The sequence below is a fragment of the Taudactylus pleione genome, unplaced genomic scaffold (assembly GCF_031769625.1).
Source record: "Taudactylus pleione unplaced genomic scaffold, aTauple2 ptg000192l, whole genome shotgun sequence".
Taxonomy (NCBI): Eukaryota; Metazoa; Chordata; class Amphibia; order Anura; family Myobatrachidae; genus Taudactylus; species Taudactylus pleione.
The window spans coordinates 3,244,459-3,262,130 of record NW_028284594.1 but is presented as its reverse complement, the minus strand read 5'-3'; the positions used below and the strand labels follow the sequence as shown (position 1 = coordinate 3,262,130).

Genomic DNA, 17,672 nt, shown 5'->3' with positions numbered 1-17,672 from the left:
ATCCAAAGAAAAATCTTCAGGTAGGTGGCTCGTTGGTCTAGGGGTATGATTCTCGCTTCGGGTGCGAGAGGTCCCGGGTTCAAATCCCGGACGAGCCCAAATTTTCAGATTCTTTGAAATGGTTCTATTATCTTATTGTAGTGAATTTCAAATGAATGTTGTTTTTTCAAAACTCTCAAAATAGATTGTATTTACTAATTTGCACAATTGAATTTTGTTTTTTGTCAAACTGCTAAAATTATTTGTAAGTACTTATCTGCACACAGCATGTGACATGTCTTGGGTTTTATCCATCAGAAAAACTCTGCTGGGCATCATAAAACTTTGCACAGCAATTTTCAAGCAAGTATACTTAGAAAATTATTTACTATTAGGAAATATTTTATTTATGCTAATATTTCCTCCTTGTACACATTAGTGACTGCTTTAAAATAATATAATTTTCACATAAAATTGGTTAAGATATCAAATAAAACATGCTTACTTGATGATTCTATGATTTTTGTTTTGGGCGCGACAGGTCCCTGGTTCAATTCCCTGACGAGCCCTCTCTTTCTTTTTACGGTGCATCTCATGGTTTATATATATCTGATTTTCTCAACTGGCTAAGTCAATAGCATCAACTGAGTTTTGTTTTTGCCATACTCCCAATAGAATTTGTACATACTTATGAATCTTGCCTTCATCATTTTCCTATTGCCTTTCTTCTATTTATGCATGATTTACACATAGCTTTTTACAAGTCTTGGGTTTTATCGATCAGACAAGTCCAAACTCTGTAGCCATTTTTATATCTTGTCACTGCACTTTCCAAATAAGCACACATAGAAAACTATCAATAGAATCTTACGGAAACATTTTAGTTGTACTACAAATAAGAGCATACTTATTAAAATTTCAACCGTATTGTGGTATATCAGGAAAACTGCAGGTTCCCTTCTGTCTAGATAGCTTTGAATGTTTTAAAAGAATAGTCTCACTTTGAAACACAAAAAGTTCAAAAATGAAATTGCAAGGTATTCTTTTGCCTTTCTTCTGTGTCTGGAAGCATGATTTGTACAATGCATATGACAAGTCTTTAGCTTCGTCCATGAGAGAAGTCCAAACTCTGTAGGCACTCACAAATCTTGTCCCTGCACTTTTCCTATATGCATACCTTAGAAAACTATCTACTGGACCATAAGGAAATATTTTATTTATTCTACAAATTAATTTTTACATAAATGTATATGGTGTTTTAAAAACAAAAAGCTATTTTCTTAAAATCAATTGAAAAATCCAAAGAAAAATCTTCAGGTAGGTGGCTCGTTGGTCTCGCTTAGGGTGCGAGAGGTCCCGGGTTCAAATCCCGGACGAGCCCAAATTTTCAGATTCTTTGAAATGGTTCTATTATCTTATTGTAGTCAATTTCCTGAGTGAATTTCAACTGAATGTTGTTTTTTCAAAACTCTCAAAATAGATTGTATTTACTAATTTGCACAATTGAATTTTGTTTTTTGTCAAACTGCTAAAATTATTTGTAAGTACTTATCTGCACACAGCATGTGACATGTCTTGGGTTTTATCCATCAGAAAAACTCTGCTGGGCATCATAAAACTTTGCACAGCAATTTTCAAGCAAGTATACTTAGAAAATTATTGACTATTAGGAAATATTTTATTTATACTAATATTTCCTCCTTGTACACATTAGTGACTGCTTTAAAATAATATAATTTTCACATAAAATTGGTTAAGATATCAAATAAAACATGCTTACTTGATGATTCTATGATTTTCGTTTTGGGCGCGACAGGTCCCTGGTTCAATTCCCTGACGTGCCCTCTCTTTCTTTTTACAATGCATCTCATGGTTTATATATATCTGATTTTCTCAATTGGCTAAGTCAATAGCATCAACTGAGTTTTGTTTTTGCCATACTCCCAATAGAATTTGTACATACTTATGAATCTTGCCTTCATCATTTTCCTATTGCCTTTCTTCTATTTATGCATGATTTACACATAGCTTTTTACAAGTCTTGGGTTTTATCGATCAGACAAGTCCAAACTCTGTAGCCATTTTTATATCTTGTCACTGCACTTTCCAAATAAGCACACATAGAAAACTATCAATAGAATCTTACGGAAACATTTTAGTTGTACTACAAATAAGAGCATACTTATTAAAATTTCAACCGTATTGTGGTATATCAGGAAAACTGCAGGTTCCCTTCTGTCTAGATAGCTTTGAATGTTTTAAAAGAATAGTCTCACTTTGAAACACAAAAAGTTCAAAAATGAAATTGCAAGGTATTCTTTTGCCTTTCTTCTGTGTCTGGAAGCATGATTTGTACAATGCATATGACTAGTCTTTAGCTTCGTCCATGAGAGAAGTCCAAACTCTGTAGGCACTCACAAATCTTGTCCCTGCACTTTTCCTATATGCATACCTTAGAAAACTATCTACTGGACCATAAGGAAATATTTTATTTATTCTACAAATTAATTTTTACATAAATGTATATGGTGTTTTAAAAACAAAAAGCTATTTTCTTAAAATCAATTGAAAAATCCAAAGAAAAATCTTCAGGTAGGTGGCTCGTTGGTCTCGCTTAGGGTGCGAGGGGTCCCGGGTTCAAATCCCGGACGAGCCCAAATTTTCAGATTCTTTGAAATGGTTCTATTATCTTATTGTAGTCAATTTCCTGAGTGAATTTCAACTGAATGTTGTTTTTTCAAAACTCTCAAAATAGATTGTATTTACTAATTTGCACAATTGAATTTTGTTTTTTGTCAAACTGCTAAAATTATTTGTAAGTACTTATCTGCACACAGCATGTGACATGTCTTGGGTTTTATCCATCAGAAAAACTCTGCTGGGCATCATAAAACTTTGCACAGCAATTTTCAAGCAAGTATACTTAGAAAATTATTGACTATTAGGAAATATTTTATTTATACTAATATTTCCTCCTTGTACACATTAGTGACTGCTTTAAAATAATATAATTTTCACATAAAATTGGTTAAGATATCAAATAAAACATGCTTACTTGATGATTCTATGATTTTCGTTTTGGGCGCGACAGGTCCCTGGTTCAATTCCCTGACGTGCCCTCTCTTTCTTTTTACAATGCATCTCATGGTTTATATATATCTGATTTTCTCAATTGGCTAAGTCAATAGCATCAACTGAGTTTTGTTTTTGCCATACTCCCAATAGAATTTGTACATACTTATGAATCTTGCCTTCATCATTTTCCTATTGCCTTTCTTCTATTTATGCATGATTTACACATAGCTTTTTACAAGTCTTGGGTTTTATCGATCAGACAAGTCCAAACTCTGTAGCCATTTTTATATCTTGTCACTGCACTTTCCAAATAAGCACACATAGAAAACTATCAATAGAATCTTACGGAAACATTTTAGTTGTACTACAAATAAGAGCATACTTATTAAAATTTCAACCGTATTGTGGTATATCAGGAAAACTGCAGGTTCCCTTCTGTCTAGATAGCTTTGAATGTTTTAAAAGAATAGTCTCACTTTGAAACACAAAAAGTTCAAAAATGAAATTGCAAGGTATTCTTTTGCCTTTCTTCTGTGTCTGGAAGCATGATTTGTACAATGCATATGACTAGTCTTTAGCTTCGTCCATGAGAGAAGTCCAAACTCTGTAGGCACTCACAAATCTTGTCCCTGCACTTTTCCTATATGCATACCTTAGAAAACTATCTACTGGACCATAAGGAAATATTTTATTTATTCTACAAGTTAATTTTTACATAAAACATGCTTACTTGATGATTCTATGATTTTCGTTTTGGGCGCGACAGGTACCTGGTTCAATTCCCTGACGAGCCCTCTCTTTCTTTTTACGGTGCATCTCATGGTTTATATATATCTGATTTTCTCAATTGGCTAAGTCAATAGCATCAACTGAGTTTTGTTTTTGCCATACTCCCAATAGAATTTGTACATACTTATGAATCTTGCCTTCATCATTTTCCTATTGCCTTTCTTCTATTTATGCATAATTTACACATAGCTTTTTACAAGTCTTGGGTTTTATCGATCAGAAAAGTCCAAACTCTGTAGCCATTTTTATATCTTGTCACTGCACTTTCCAAATAAGCACACATAGAAAACTATCAATAGAATCTTACGGAAACATTTTAGTTGTACTACAAATAAGAGCATACTTATTAAAATTTCAACCGTATTGTGGTATATCAGGAAAACTGCAGGTTCCCTTCTGTCTAGATAGCTTTGAATGTTTTAAAAGAATAGTCTCACTTTGAAACACAAAAAGTTCAAAAATGAAATTGCAAGGTATTCTTTTGCCTTTCTTCTGTGTCTGGAAGCATGATTTGTACAATGCATATGACTAGTCTTTAGCTTCGTCCATGAGAGAAGTCCAAACTCTGTAGGCACTCACAAATCTTGTCCCTGCACTTTTCCTATATGCATACCTTAGAAAACTATCTACTGGACCATAAGGAAATATTTTATTTATTCTACAAGTTAATTTTTACATAAATGTATATGGTGTTTTAAAATCAAAAAGCTAATTTCTAAAAATCAATTGAAAATTCAAAGAAAAATCTTCAGGTAGGTGGCTCGTTGGTCTAGGGGTATGATTCTCGCTTCGGGTGCGAGAGGTCCCGGGTTCAAATCCCGGACGAGCCCAAATTTTCAGATTCTTTGAAATGGTTCTATTATCTTATTGTAGTCAATTTCCTGAGTGAATTTCAAATGAATGTTGTTTTTTCAAAACTCTCAAAATAGATTGTATTTACTAATTTGCACAATTGAATTTTGTTTTTTGTCAAACTGCTAAAATTATTTGTAAGTACTTATCTGCACACAGCATGTGACATGTCTTGGGTTTTATCCATCAGAAAAACTCTGCTGGGCATCATAAAACTTTGTACAGCAATTTTCAAGCAAGTATACTTAGAAAATTATTGACTATTAGGAAATATTTTATTTATGCTAATATTTCCTCCTTGTACACATTAGTGACTGCTTTAAAATAATATAATTTTCACATAAAATTGGTTAAGATATCAAATAAAACATGCTTACTTGATGATTCTATGATTTTCGTTTTGGGCGCGACAGGTACCTGGTTCAATTCCCTGACGAGCCCTCTCTTTCTTTTTACGGTGCATCTCATGGTTTATATATATCTGATTTTCTCAATTGGCTAAGTCAATAGCATCAACTGAGTTTTGTTTTTGCCATACTCCCAATAGAATTTGTACATACTTATGAATCTTGCCTTCATCATTTTCCTATTGCCTTTCTTCTATTTATGCATGATTTACACATAGCTTTTTACAAGTCTTGGGTTTTATCGATCAGACAAGTCCAAACTCTGTAGCCATTTTTATATCTTGTCACTGCACTTTCCAAATAAGCACACATAGAAAACTATCAATAGAATCTTACGGAAACATTTTAGTTGTACTACAAATAAGAGCATACTTATTAAAATTTCAACCGTATTGTGGTATATCAGGAAAACTGCAGGTTCCCTTCTGTCTAGATAGCTTTGAATGTTTTAAAAGAATAGTCTCACTTTGAAACACAAAAAGTTCAAAAATGAAATTGCAAGGTATTCTTTTGCCTTTCTTCTGTGTCTGGAAGCATGATTTGTACAATGCATATGACTAGTCTTTAGCTTCGTCCATGAGAGAAGTCCAAACTCTGTAGGCACTCACAAATCTTGTCCCTGCACTTTTCCTATATGCATACCTTAGAAAACTATCTACTGGACCATAAGGAAATATTTTATTTATTCTACAAGTTAATTTTTACATAAATGTATATGGTGTTTTAAAAACAAAAAGCTATTTTCTAAAAATCAATTGAAAATTCAAAGAAAAATCTTCAGGTAGGTGGCTCGTTGGTCTAGGGGTATGATTCTCGCTTCGGGTGCGAGAGGTCCCGGGTTCAAATCCCGGACGAGCCCAAATTTTCAGATTCTTTGAAATGGTTCTACTATCTTATTGTAGTCAATTTCCTGAGTGAATTTCAAATGAATGTTGTTTTTTCAAAACTCTCAAAATAGATTGTATTTACTAATTTGCACAATTGAATTTTGTTTTTTGTCAAACTGCTAAAATTATTTGTAAGTACTTATCTGCACACAGCATGTGGCATGTCTTGGGTTTTATCCATCAGAAAAACTCTGCTGGGCATCATAAAACTTTGTACAGCAATTTTCAAGCAAGTATACTTAGAAAATTATTGACTATTAGGAAATATTTTATTTATGCTAATATTTCCTCCTTGTACACATTAGTGACTGCTTTAAAATAATATAATTTTCACATAAAATTGGTTAAGATATCAAATAAAACATGCTTACTTGATGATTCTATGATTTTCGTTTTGGGCGCGACAGGTACCTGGTTCAATTCCCTGTCGAGCCCTCTCTTTCTTTTTACGGTGCATCTCATGGTTTATATATATATGATTTTCTCAATTGGCTAAGTCAATAGCATCAACTGAGTTTTGTTTTTGCCATACTCCCAATAGAATTTGTACATACTTATGAATCTTGCCTTCATCATTTTCCTATTGCCTTTCTTCTATTTATGCATGATTTACACATAGCTTTTTACAAGTCTTGGGTTTTATCGATCAGACAAGTCCAAACTCTGTAGCCATTTTTATATCTTGTCACTGCACTTTCCAAATAAGCACACATAGAAAACTATCAATAGAATCTTACGGAAACATTTTAGTTGTACTACAAATAAGAGCATACTTATTAAAATTTCAACCGTATTGTGGTATATCAGGAAAACTGCAGGTTCCCTTCTGTCTAGATAGCTTTGAATGTTTTAAAAGAATAGTCTCACTTTGAAACACAAAAAGTTCAAAAATGAAATTGCAAGGTATTCTTTTGCCTTTCTTCTGTGTCTGGAAGCATGATTTGTACAATGCATATGACTAGTCTTTAGCTTCATCCATGAGAGAAGTCCAAACTCTGTAGGCACTCACAAATCTTGTCCCTGCACTTTTCCTATATGCATACCTTAGAAAACTATCTACTGGACCATAAGGAAATATTTTATTTATTCTACAAGTTAATTATTACATAAATGTATATGGTGTTTTAAAAACAAAAAGCTATTTTCTAAAAATCAATTGAAAAATCCAAAGAAAAATCTTCAGGTAGGTGGCTCGTTGGTCTAGGGGTATGATTCTCGCTTCGGGTGCGAGAGGTCCCGGGTTCAAATCCCGGACGAGCCCAAATTTTCAGATTCTTTGAAATGGTTCTATTATCTTATTGTAGTGAATTTCAAATGAATGTTGTTTTTTCAAAACTCTCAAAATAGATTGTATTTACTAATTTGCACAATTGAATTTTGTTTTTTGTCAAACTGCTAAAATTATTTGTAAGTACTTATCTGCACACAGCATGTGACATGTCTTGGGTTTTATCCATCAGAAAAACTCTGCTGGGCATCATAAAACTTTGCACAGCAATTTTCAAGCAAGTATACTTAGAAAATTATTGACTATTAGGAAATATTTTATTTATGCTAATATTTCCTCCTTGTACACATTAGTGACTGCTTTAAAATAATATAATTTTCACATAAAATTGGTTAAGATATCAAATAAAACATGCTTACTTGATGATTCTATGATTTTTGTTTTGGGCGCGACAGGTCCCTGGTTCAATTCCCTGACGAGCCCTCTCTTTCTTTTTACGGTGCATCTCATGGTTTATATATATCTGATTTTCTCAACTGGCTAAGTCAATAGCATCAACTGAGTTTTGTTTTTGCCATACTCCCAATAGAATTTGTACATACTTATGAATCTTGCCTTCATCATTTTCCTATTGCCTTTCTTCTATTTATGCATGATTTACACATAGCTTTTTACAAGTCTTGGGTTTTATCGATCAGACAAGTCCAAACTCTGTAGCCATTTTTATATCTTGTCACTGCACTTTCCAAATAAGCACACATAGAAAACTATCAATAGAATCTTACGGAAACATTTTAGTTGTACTACAAATAAGAGCATACTTATTAAAATTTCAACCGTATTGTGGTATATCAGGAAAACTGCAGGTTCCCTTCTGTCTAGATAGCTTTGAATGTTTTAAAAGAATAGTCTCACTTTGAAACACAAAAAGTTCAAAAATGAAATTGCAAGGTATTCTTTTGCCTTTCTTCTGTGTCTGGAAGCATGATTTGTACAATGCATATGACAAGTCTTTAGCTTCGTCCATGAGAGAAGTCCAAACTCTGTAGGCACTCACAAATCTTGTCCCTGCACTTTTCCTATATGCATACCTTAGAAAACTATCTACTGGACCATAAGGAAATATTTTATTTATTCTACAAATTAATTTTTACATAAATGTATATGGTGTTTTAAAAACAAAAAGCTATTTTCTTAAAATCAATTGAAAAATCCAAAGAAAAATCTTCAGGTAGGTGGCTCGTTGGTCTCGCTTAGGGTGCGAGAGGTCCCGGGTTCAAATCCCGGACGAGCCCAAATTTTCAGATTCTTTGAAATGGTTCTATTATCTTATTGTAGTCAATTTCCTGAGTGAATTTCAACTGAATGTTGTTTTTTCAAAACTCTCAAAATAGATTGTATTTACTAATTTGCACAATTGAATTTTGTTTTTTGTCAAACTGCTAAAATTATTTGTAAGTACTTATCTGCACACAGCATGTGACATGTCTTGGGTTTTATCCATCAGAAAAACTCTGCTGGGCATCATAAAACTTTGTACAGCAATTTTCAAGCAAGTATACTTAGAAAATTATTGACTATTAGGAAATATTTTATTTATGCTAATATTTCCTCCTTGTACACATTAGTGACTGCTTTAAAATAATATAATTTTCACATAAAATTGGTTAAGATATCAAATAAAACATGCTTACTTGATGATTCTATGATTTTCGTTTTGGGCGCGACAGGTACCTGGTTCAATTCCCTGTCGAGCCCTCTCTTTCTTTTTACGGTGCATCTCATGGTTTATATATATCTGATTTTCTCAATTGGCTAAGTCAATAGCATCAACTGAGTTTTGTTTTTGCCATACTCCCAATAGAATTTGTACATACTTATGAATCTTGCCTTCATCATTTTCCTATTGCCTTTCTTCTATTTATGCATGATTTACACATAGCTTTTTACAAGTCTTGGGTTTTATCGATCAGAAAAGTCCAAACTCTGTAGCCATTTTTATATCTTGTCACTGCACTTTCCAAATAAGCACACATAGAAAACTATCAATAGAATCTTACGGAAACATTTTAGTTGTACTACAAATAAGAGCATACTTATTAAAATTTCAACCGTATTGTGGTATATCAGGAAAACTGCAGGTTCCCTTCTGTCTAGATAGCTTTGAATGTTTTAAAAGAATAGTCTCACTTTGAAACACAAAAAGTTCAAAAATGAAATTGCAAGGTATTCTTTTGCCTTTCTTCTGTGTCTGGAAGCATGATTTGTACAATGCATATGACTAGTCTTTAGCTTCGTCCATGAGAGAAGTCCAAACTCTGTAGGCACTCACAAATCTTGTCCCTGCACTTTTCCTATATGCATACCTTAGAAAACTATCTACTGGACCATAAGGAAATATTTTATTTATTCTACAAGTTAATTTTTACATAAATGTATATGGTGTTTTAAAATCAAAAAGCTAATTTCTAAAAATCAATTGAAAATTCAAAGAAAAATCTTCAGGTAGGTGGCTCGTTGGTCTAGGGGTATGATTCTCGCTTCGGGTGCGAGAGGTCCCGGGTTCAAATCCCGGACGAGCCCAAATTTTCAGATTCTTTGAAATGGTTCTATTATCTTATTGTAGTCAATTTCCTGAGTGAATTTCAAATGAATGTTGTTTTTTCAAAACTCTCAAAATAGATTGTATTTACTAATTTGCACAATTGAATTTTGTTTTTTGTCAAACTGCTAAAATTATTTGTAAGTACTTATCTGCACACAGCATGTGACATGTCTTGGGTTTTATCCATCAGAAAAACTCTGCTGGGCATCATAAAACTTTGTACAGCAATTTTCAAGCAAGTATACTTAGAAAATTATTGACTATTAGGAAATATTTTATTTATGCTAATATTTCCTCCTTGTACACATTAGTGACTGCTTTAAAATAATATAATTTTCACATAAAATTGGTTAAGATATCAAATAAAACATGCTTACTTGATGATTCTATGATTTTCGTTTTGGGCGCGACAGGTACCTGGTTCAATTCCCTGACGAGCCCTCTCTTTCTTTTTACGGTGCATCTCATGGTTTATATATATCTGATTTTCTCAATTGGCTAAGTCAATAGCATCAACTGAGTTTTGTTTTTGCCATACTCCCAATAGAATTTGTACATACTTATGAATCTTGCCTTCATCATTTTCCTATTGCCTTTCTTCTATTTATGCATGATTTACACATAGCTTTTTACAAGTCTTGGGTTTTATCGATCAGACAAGTCCAAACTCTGTAGCCATTTTTATATCTTGTCACTGCACTTTCCAAATAAGCACACATAGAAAAATATCAATAGAATCTTACGGAAACATTTTAGTTGTACTACAAATAAGAGCATACTTATTAAAATTTCAACCGTATTGTGGTATATCAGGAAAACTGCAGGTTCCCTTCTGTCTAGATAGCTGTGAATGTTTTAAAAGAATAGTCTCACTTTGAAACACAAAAAGTTCAAAAATGAAATTGCAAGGTATTCTTTTGCCTTTCTTCTGTGTCTGGAAGCATGATTTGTACAATGCATATGACTAGTCTTTAGCTTCGTCCATGAGAGAAGTCCAAACTCTGTAGGCACTCACAAATCTTGTCCCTGCACTTTTCCTATATGCATACCTTAGAAAACTATCTACTGGACCATAAGGAAATATTTTATTTATTCTACAAGTTAATTTTTACATAAATGTATATGGTGTTTTAAAAACAAAAAGCTATTTTCTAAAAATCAATTGAAAATTCAAAGAAAAATCTTCAGGTAGGTGGCTCGTTGGTCTAGGGGTATGATTCTCGCTTCGGGTGCGAGAGGTCCCGGGTTCAAATCCCGGACGAGCCCAAATTTTCAGATTCTTTGAAATGGTTCTACTATCTTATTGTAGTCAATTTCCTGAGTGAATTTCAAATGAATGTTGTTTTTTCAAAACTCTCAAAATAGATTGTATTTACTAATTTGCACAATTGAATTTTGTTTTTTGTCAAACTGCTAAAATTATTTGTAAGTACTTATCTGCACACAGCATGTGGCATGTCTTGGGTTTTATCCATCAGAAAAACTCTGCTGGGCATCATAAAACTTTGTACAGCAATTTTCAAGCAAGTATACTTAGAAAATTATTGACTATTAGGAAATATTTTATTTATGCTAATATTTCCTCCTTGTACACATTAGTGACTGCTTTAAAATAATATAATTTTCACATAAAATTGGTTAAGATATCAAATAAAACATGCTTACTTGATGATTCTATGATTTTCGTTTTGGGCGCGACAGGTACCTGGTTCAATTCCCTGTCGAGCCCTCTCTTTCTTTTTACGGTGCATCTCATGGTTTATATATATCTGATTTTCTCAATTGGCTAAGTCAATAGCATCAACTGAGTTTTGTTTTTGCCATACTCCCAATAGAATTTGTACATACTTATGAATCTTGCCTTCATCATTTTCCTATTGCCTTTCTTCTATTTATGCATGATTTACACATAGCTTTTTACAAGTCTTGGGTTTTATCGATCAGACAAGTCCAAACTCTGTAGCCATTTTTATATCTTGTCACTGCACTTTCCAAATAAGCACACATAGAAAACTATCAATAGAATCTTACGGAAACATTTTAGTTGTACTACAAATAAGAGCATACTTATTAAAATTTCAACCGTATTGTGGTATATCAGGAAAACTGCAGGTTCCCTTCTGTCTAGATAGCTTTGAATGTTTTAAAAGAATAGTCTCACTTTGAAACACAAAAAGTTCAAAAATGAAATTGCAAGGTATTCTTTTGCCTTTCTTCTGTGTCTGGAAGCATGATTTGTACAATGCATATGACTAGTCTTTAGCTTCATCCATGAGAGAAGTCCAAACTCTGTAGGCACTCACAAATCTTGTCCCTGCACTTTTCCTATATGCATACCTTAGAAAACTATCTACTGGACCATAAGGAAATATTTTATTTATTCTACAAGTTAATTATTACATAAATGTATATGGTGTTTTAAAAACAAAAAGCTATTTTCTAAAAATCAATTGAAAAATCCAAAGAAAAATCTTCAGGTAGGTGGCTCGTTGGTCTAGGGGTATGATTCTCGCTTCGGGTGCGAGAGGTCCCGGGTTCAAATCCCGGACGAGCCCAAATTTTCAGATTCTTTGAAATGGTTCTATTATCTTATTGTAGTGAATTTCAAATGAATGTTGTTTTTTCAAAACTCTCAAAATAGATTGTATTTACTAATTTGCACAATTGAATTTTGTTTTTTGTCAAACTGCTAAAATTATTTGTAAGTACTTATCTGCACACAGCATGTGACATGTCTTGGGTTTTATCCATCAGAAAAACTCTGCTGGGCATCATAAAACTTTGCACAGCAATTTTCAAGCAAGTATACTTAGAAAATTATTGACTATTAGGAAATATTTTATTTATGCTAATATTTCCTCCTTGTACACATTAGTGACTGCTTTAAAATAATATAATTTTCACATAAAATTGGTTAAGATATCAAATAAAACATGCTTACTTGATGATTCTATGATTTTTGTTTTGGGCGCGACAGGTCCCTGGTTCAATTCCCTGACGAGCCCTCTCTTTCTTTTTACGGTGCATCTCATGGTTTATATATATCTGATTTTCTCAACTGGCTAAGTCAATAGCATCAACTGAGTTTTGTTTTTGCCATACTCCCAATAGAATTTGTACATACTTATGAATCTTGCCTTCATCATTTTCCTATTGCCTTTCTTCTATTTATGCATGATTTACACATAGCTTTTTACAAGTCTTGGGTTTTATCGATCAGACAAGTCCAAACTCTGTAGCCATTTTTATATCTTGTCACTGCACTTTCCAAATAAGCACACATAGAAAACTATCAATAGAATCTTACGGAAACATTTTAGTTGTACTACAAATAAGAGCATACTTATTAAAATTTCAACCGTATTGTGGTATATCAGGAAAACTGCAGGTTCCCTTCTGTCTAGATAGCTTTGAATGTTTTAAAAGAATAGTCTCACTTTGAAACACAAAAAGTTCAAAAATGAAATTGCAAGGTATTCTTTTGCCTTTCTTCTGTGTCTGGAAGCATGATTTGTACAATGCATATGACTAGTCTTTAGCTTCGTCCATGAGAGAAGTCCAAACTCTGTAGGCACTCACAAATCTTGTCCCTGCACTTTTCCTATATGCATACCTTAGAAAGCTATCTACTGGACCATAAGGAAATATTTTATTTATTCTACAAGTTAATTTTTACATAAATGTATATGGTGTTTTAAAAACAAAAAGCTATTTTCTAAAAATCAATTGAAAATTCAAAGAAAAATCTTCAGGTAGGTGGCTCGTTGGTCTAGGGGTATGATTCTCGCTTCGGGTGCGAGAGGTCCCGGGTTCAAATCCCGGACGAGCCCAAATTTTCAGATTCTTTGAAATGGTTCTATTATCTTATTGTAGTGAATTTCAAATGAATGTTGTTTTTTCAAAACTCTCAAAATAGATTGTATTTACTAATTTGCACAATTGAATTTTGTTTTTTGTCAAACTGCTAAAATTATTTGTAAGTACTTATCTGCACACAGCATGTGACATGTCTTGGGTTTTATCCATCAGAAAAACTCTGCTGGGCATCATAAAACTTTGTACAGCAATTTTCAAGCAAGTATACTTAGAAAATTATTGACTATTAGGAAATATTTTATTTATGCTAATATTTCCTCCTTGTACACATTAGTGACTGCTTTAAAATAATATAATTTTCACATAAAATTGGTTAAGATATCAAATAAAACATGCTTACTTGATGATTCTATGATTTTCGTTTTGGGCGCGACAGGTACCTGGTTCAATTCCCTGACGAGCCCTCTCTTTCTTTTTACGGTGCATCTCATGGTTTATATATATCTGATTTTCTCAATTGGCTAAGTCAATAGCATCAACTGAGTTTTGTTTTTGCCATACTCCCAATAGAATTTGTACATACTTATGAATCTTGCCTTCATCATTTTCCTATTGCCTTTCTTCTATTTATGCATGATTTACACATAGCTTTTTACAAGTCTTGGGTTTTATCGATCAGACAAGTCCAAACTCTGTAGCCATTTTTATATCTTGTCACTGCACTTTCCAAATAAGCACACATAGAAAACTATCAATAGAATCTTACGGAAACATTTTAGTTGTACTACAAATAAGAGCATACTTATTAAAATTTCAACCGTATTGTGGTATATCAGGAAAACTGCAGGTTCCCTTCTGTCTAGATAGCTTTGAATGTTTTAAAAGAATAGTCTCACTTTGAAACACAAAAAGTTCAAAAATGAAATTGCAAGGTATTCTTTTGCCTTTCTTCTGTGTCTGGAAGCATGATTTGTACAATGCATATGACAAGTCTTTAGCTTCGTCCATGAGAGAAGTCCAAACTCTGTAGGCACTCACAAATCTTGTCCCTGCACTTTTCCTATATGCATACCTTAGAAAACTATCTACTGGACCATAAGGAAATATTTTATTTATTCTACAAATTAATTTTTACATAAATGTATATGGTGTTTTAAAAACAAAAAGCTATTTTCTTAAAATCAATTGAAAAATCCAAAGAAAAATCTTCAGGTAGGTGGCTCGTTGGTCTCGCTTAGGGTGCGAGAGGTCCCGGGTTCAAATCCCGGACGAGCCCAAATTTTCAGATTCTTTGAAATGGTTCTATTATCTTATTGTAGTCAATTTCCTGAGTGAATTTCAACTGAATGTTGTTTTTTCAAAACTCTCAAAATAGATTGTATTTACTAATTTGCACAATTGAATTTTGTTTTTTGTCAAACTGCTAAAATTATTTGTAAGTACTTATCTGCACACAGCATGTGACATGTCTTGGGTTTTATCCATCAGAAAAACTCTGCTGGGCATCATAAAACTTTGCACAGCAATTTTCAAGCAAGTATACTTAGAAAATTATTGACTATTAGGAAATATTTTATTTATACTAATATTTCCTCCTTGTACACATTAGTGACTGCTTTAAAATAATATAATTTTCACATAAAATTGGTTAAGATATCAAATAAAACATGCTTACTTGATGATTCTATGATTTTCGTTTTGGGCGCGACAGGTCCCTGGTTCAATTCCCTGACGTGCCCTCTCTTTCTTTTTACAATGCATCTCATGGTTTATATATATCTGATTTTCTCAATTGGCTAAGTCAATAGCATCAACTGAGTTTTGTTTTTGCCATACTCCCAATAGAATTTGTACATACTTATGAATCTTGCCTTCATCATTTTCCTATTGCCTTTCTTCTATTTATGCATGATTTACACATAGCTTTTTACAAGTCTTGGGTTTTATCGATCAGACAAGTCCAAACTCTGTAGCCATTTTTATATCTTGTCACTGCACTTTCCAAATAAGCACACATAGAAAACTATCAATAGAATCTTACGGAAACATTTTAGTTGTACTACAAATAAGAGCATACTTATTAAAATTTCAACCGTATTGTGGTATATCAGGAAAACTGCAGGTTCCCTTCTGTCTAGATAGCTTTGAATGTTTTAAAAGAATAGTCTCACTTTGAAACACAAAAAGTTCAAAAATGAAATTGCAAGGTATTCTTTTGCCTTTCTTCTGTGTCTGGAAGCATGATTTGTACAATGCATATGACTAGTCTTTAGCTTCGTCCATGAGAGAAGTCCAAACTCTGTAGGCACTCACAAATCTTGTCCCTGCACTTTTCCTATATGCATACCTTAGAAAACTATCTACTGGACCATAAGGAAATATTTTATTTATTCTACAAGTTAATTTTTACATAAAACATGCTTACTTGATGATTCTATGATTTTCGTTTTGGGCGCGACAGGTACCTGGTTCAATTCCCTGACGAGCCCTCTCTTTCTTTTTACGGTGCATCTCATGGTTTATATATATCTGATTTTCTCAATTGGCTAAGTCAATAGCATCAACTGAGTTTTGTTTTTGCCATACTCCCAATAGAATTTGTACATACTTATGAATCTTGCCTTCATCATTTTCCTATTGCCTTTCTTCTATTTATGCATAATTTACACATAGCTTTTTACAAGTCTTGGGTTTTATCGATCAGAAAAGTCCAAACTCTGTAGCCATTTTTATATCTTGTCACTGCACTTTCCAAATAAGCACACATAGAAAACTATCAATAGAATCTTACGGAAACATTTTAGTTGTACTACAAATAAGAGCATACTTATTAAAATTTCAACCGTATTGTGGTATATCAGGAAAACTGCAGGTTCCCTTCTGTCTAGATAGCTTTGAATGTTTTAAAAGAATAGTCTCACTTTGAAACACAAAAAGTTCAAAAATGAAATTGCAAGGTATTCTTTTGCCTTTCTTCTGTGTCTGGAAGCATGATTTGTACAATGCATATGACTAGTCTTTAGCTTCGTCCATGAGAGAAGTCCAAACTCTGTAGGCACTCACAAATCTTGTCCCTGCACTTTTCCTATATGCATACCTTAGAAAACTATCTACTGGACCATAAGGAAATATTTTATTTATTCTACAAGTTAATTTTTACATAAATGTATATGGTGTTTTAAAATCAAAAAGCTAATTTCTAAAAATCAATTGAAAATTCAAAGAAAAATCTTCAGGTAGGTGGCTCGTTGGTCTAGGGGTATGATTCTCGCTTCGGGTGCGAGAGGTCCCGGGTTCAAATCCCGGACGAGCCCAAATTTTCAGATTCTTTGAAATGGTTCTATTATCTTATTGTAGTCAATTTCCTGAGTGAATTTCAAATGAATGTTGTTTTTTCAAAACTCTCAAAATAGATTGTATTTACTAATTTGCACAATTGAATTTTGTTTTTTGTCAAACTGCTAAAATTATTTGTAAGTACTTATCTGCACACAGCATGTGACATGTCTTGGGTTTTATCCATCAGAAAAACTCTGCTGGGCATCATAAAACTTTGTACAGCAATTTTCAAGCAAGTATACTTAGAAAATTATTGACTATTAGGAAATATTTTATTTATGCTAATATTTCCTCCTTGTACACATTAGTGACTGCTTTAAAATAATATAATTTTCACATAAAATTGGTTAAGATATCAAATAAAACATGCTTACTTGATGATTCTATGATTTTCGTTTTGGGCGCGACAGGTACCTGGTTCAATTCCCTGACGAGCCCTCTCTTTCTTTTTACGGTGCATCTCATGGTTTATATATATCTGATTTTCTCAATTGGCTAAGTCAATAGCATCAACTGAGTTTTGTTTTTGCCATACTCCCAATAGAATTTGTACATACTTATGAATCTTGCCTTCATCATTTTCCTATTGCCTTTCTTCTATTTATGCATGATTTACACATAGCTTTTTACAAGTCTTGGGTTTTATCGATCAGACAAGTCCAAACTCTGTAGCCATTTTTATATCTTGTCACTGC

General features: G+C 33.0%; 9 non-coding genes across 9 annotated transcripts; all 9 read left to right on the top strand.

The window, feature by feature from the left end:
- The first annotated feature begins 26 nt into the window (after nt 1-26).
- On the top strand, nt 27-98 carry TRNAP-CGG (transfer RNA proline (anticodon CGG)). The gene has a single exon. It is a non-coding gene; the product is annotated as a tRNA-Pro (tRNA).
- A 4,503-nt stretch (nt 99-4,601) lies between these two features.
- Nucleotides 4,602-4,673, top strand: TRNAP-CGG (transfer RNA proline (anticodon CGG)). Its single transcript has one exon. It is a non-coding gene; the product is annotated as a tRNA-Pro (tRNA).
- Nucleotides 4,674-5,889: 1,216 nt separating this feature from the next.
- TRNAP-CGG (transfer RNA proline (anticodon CGG)) lies at nt 5,890-5,961 on the top strand. The gene has a single exon. It is a non-coding gene; the product is annotated as a tRNA-Pro (tRNA).
- Nucleotides 5,962-7,178: 1,217 nt separating this feature from the next.
- TRNAP-CGG (transfer RNA proline (anticodon CGG)) lies at nt 7,179-7,250 on the top strand. The gene has a single exon. It is a non-coding gene; the product is annotated as a tRNA-Pro (tRNA).
- A 2,478-nt stretch (nt 7,251-9,728) lies between these two features.
- Nucleotides 9,729-9,800, top strand: TRNAP-CGG (transfer RNA proline (anticodon CGG)). Its single transcript has one exon. It is a non-coding gene; the product is annotated as a tRNA-Pro (tRNA).
- A 1,216-nt stretch (nt 9,801-11,016) lies between these two features.
- Nucleotides 11,017-11,088, top strand: TRNAP-CGG (transfer RNA proline (anticodon CGG)). Its single transcript has one exon. It is a non-coding gene; the product is annotated as a tRNA-Pro (tRNA).
- Nucleotides 11,089-12,305: 1,217 nt separating this feature from the next.
- On the top strand, nt 12,306-12,377 carry TRNAP-CGG (transfer RNA proline (anticodon CGG)). Its single transcript has one exon. It is a non-coding gene; the product is annotated as a tRNA-Pro (tRNA).
- A 1,203-nt stretch (nt 12,378-13,580) lies between these two features.
- On the top strand, nt 13,581-13,652 carry TRNAP-CGG (transfer RNA proline (anticodon CGG)). Its single transcript has one exon. It is a non-coding gene; the product is annotated as a tRNA-Pro (tRNA).
- Nucleotides 13,653-16,880: 3,228 nt separating this feature from the next.
- On the top strand, nt 16,881-16,952 carry TRNAP-CGG (transfer RNA proline (anticodon CGG)). Its single transcript has one exon. It is a non-coding gene; the product is annotated as a tRNA-Pro (tRNA).
- Nucleotides 16,953-17,672: the final 720 nt, after the last annotated feature.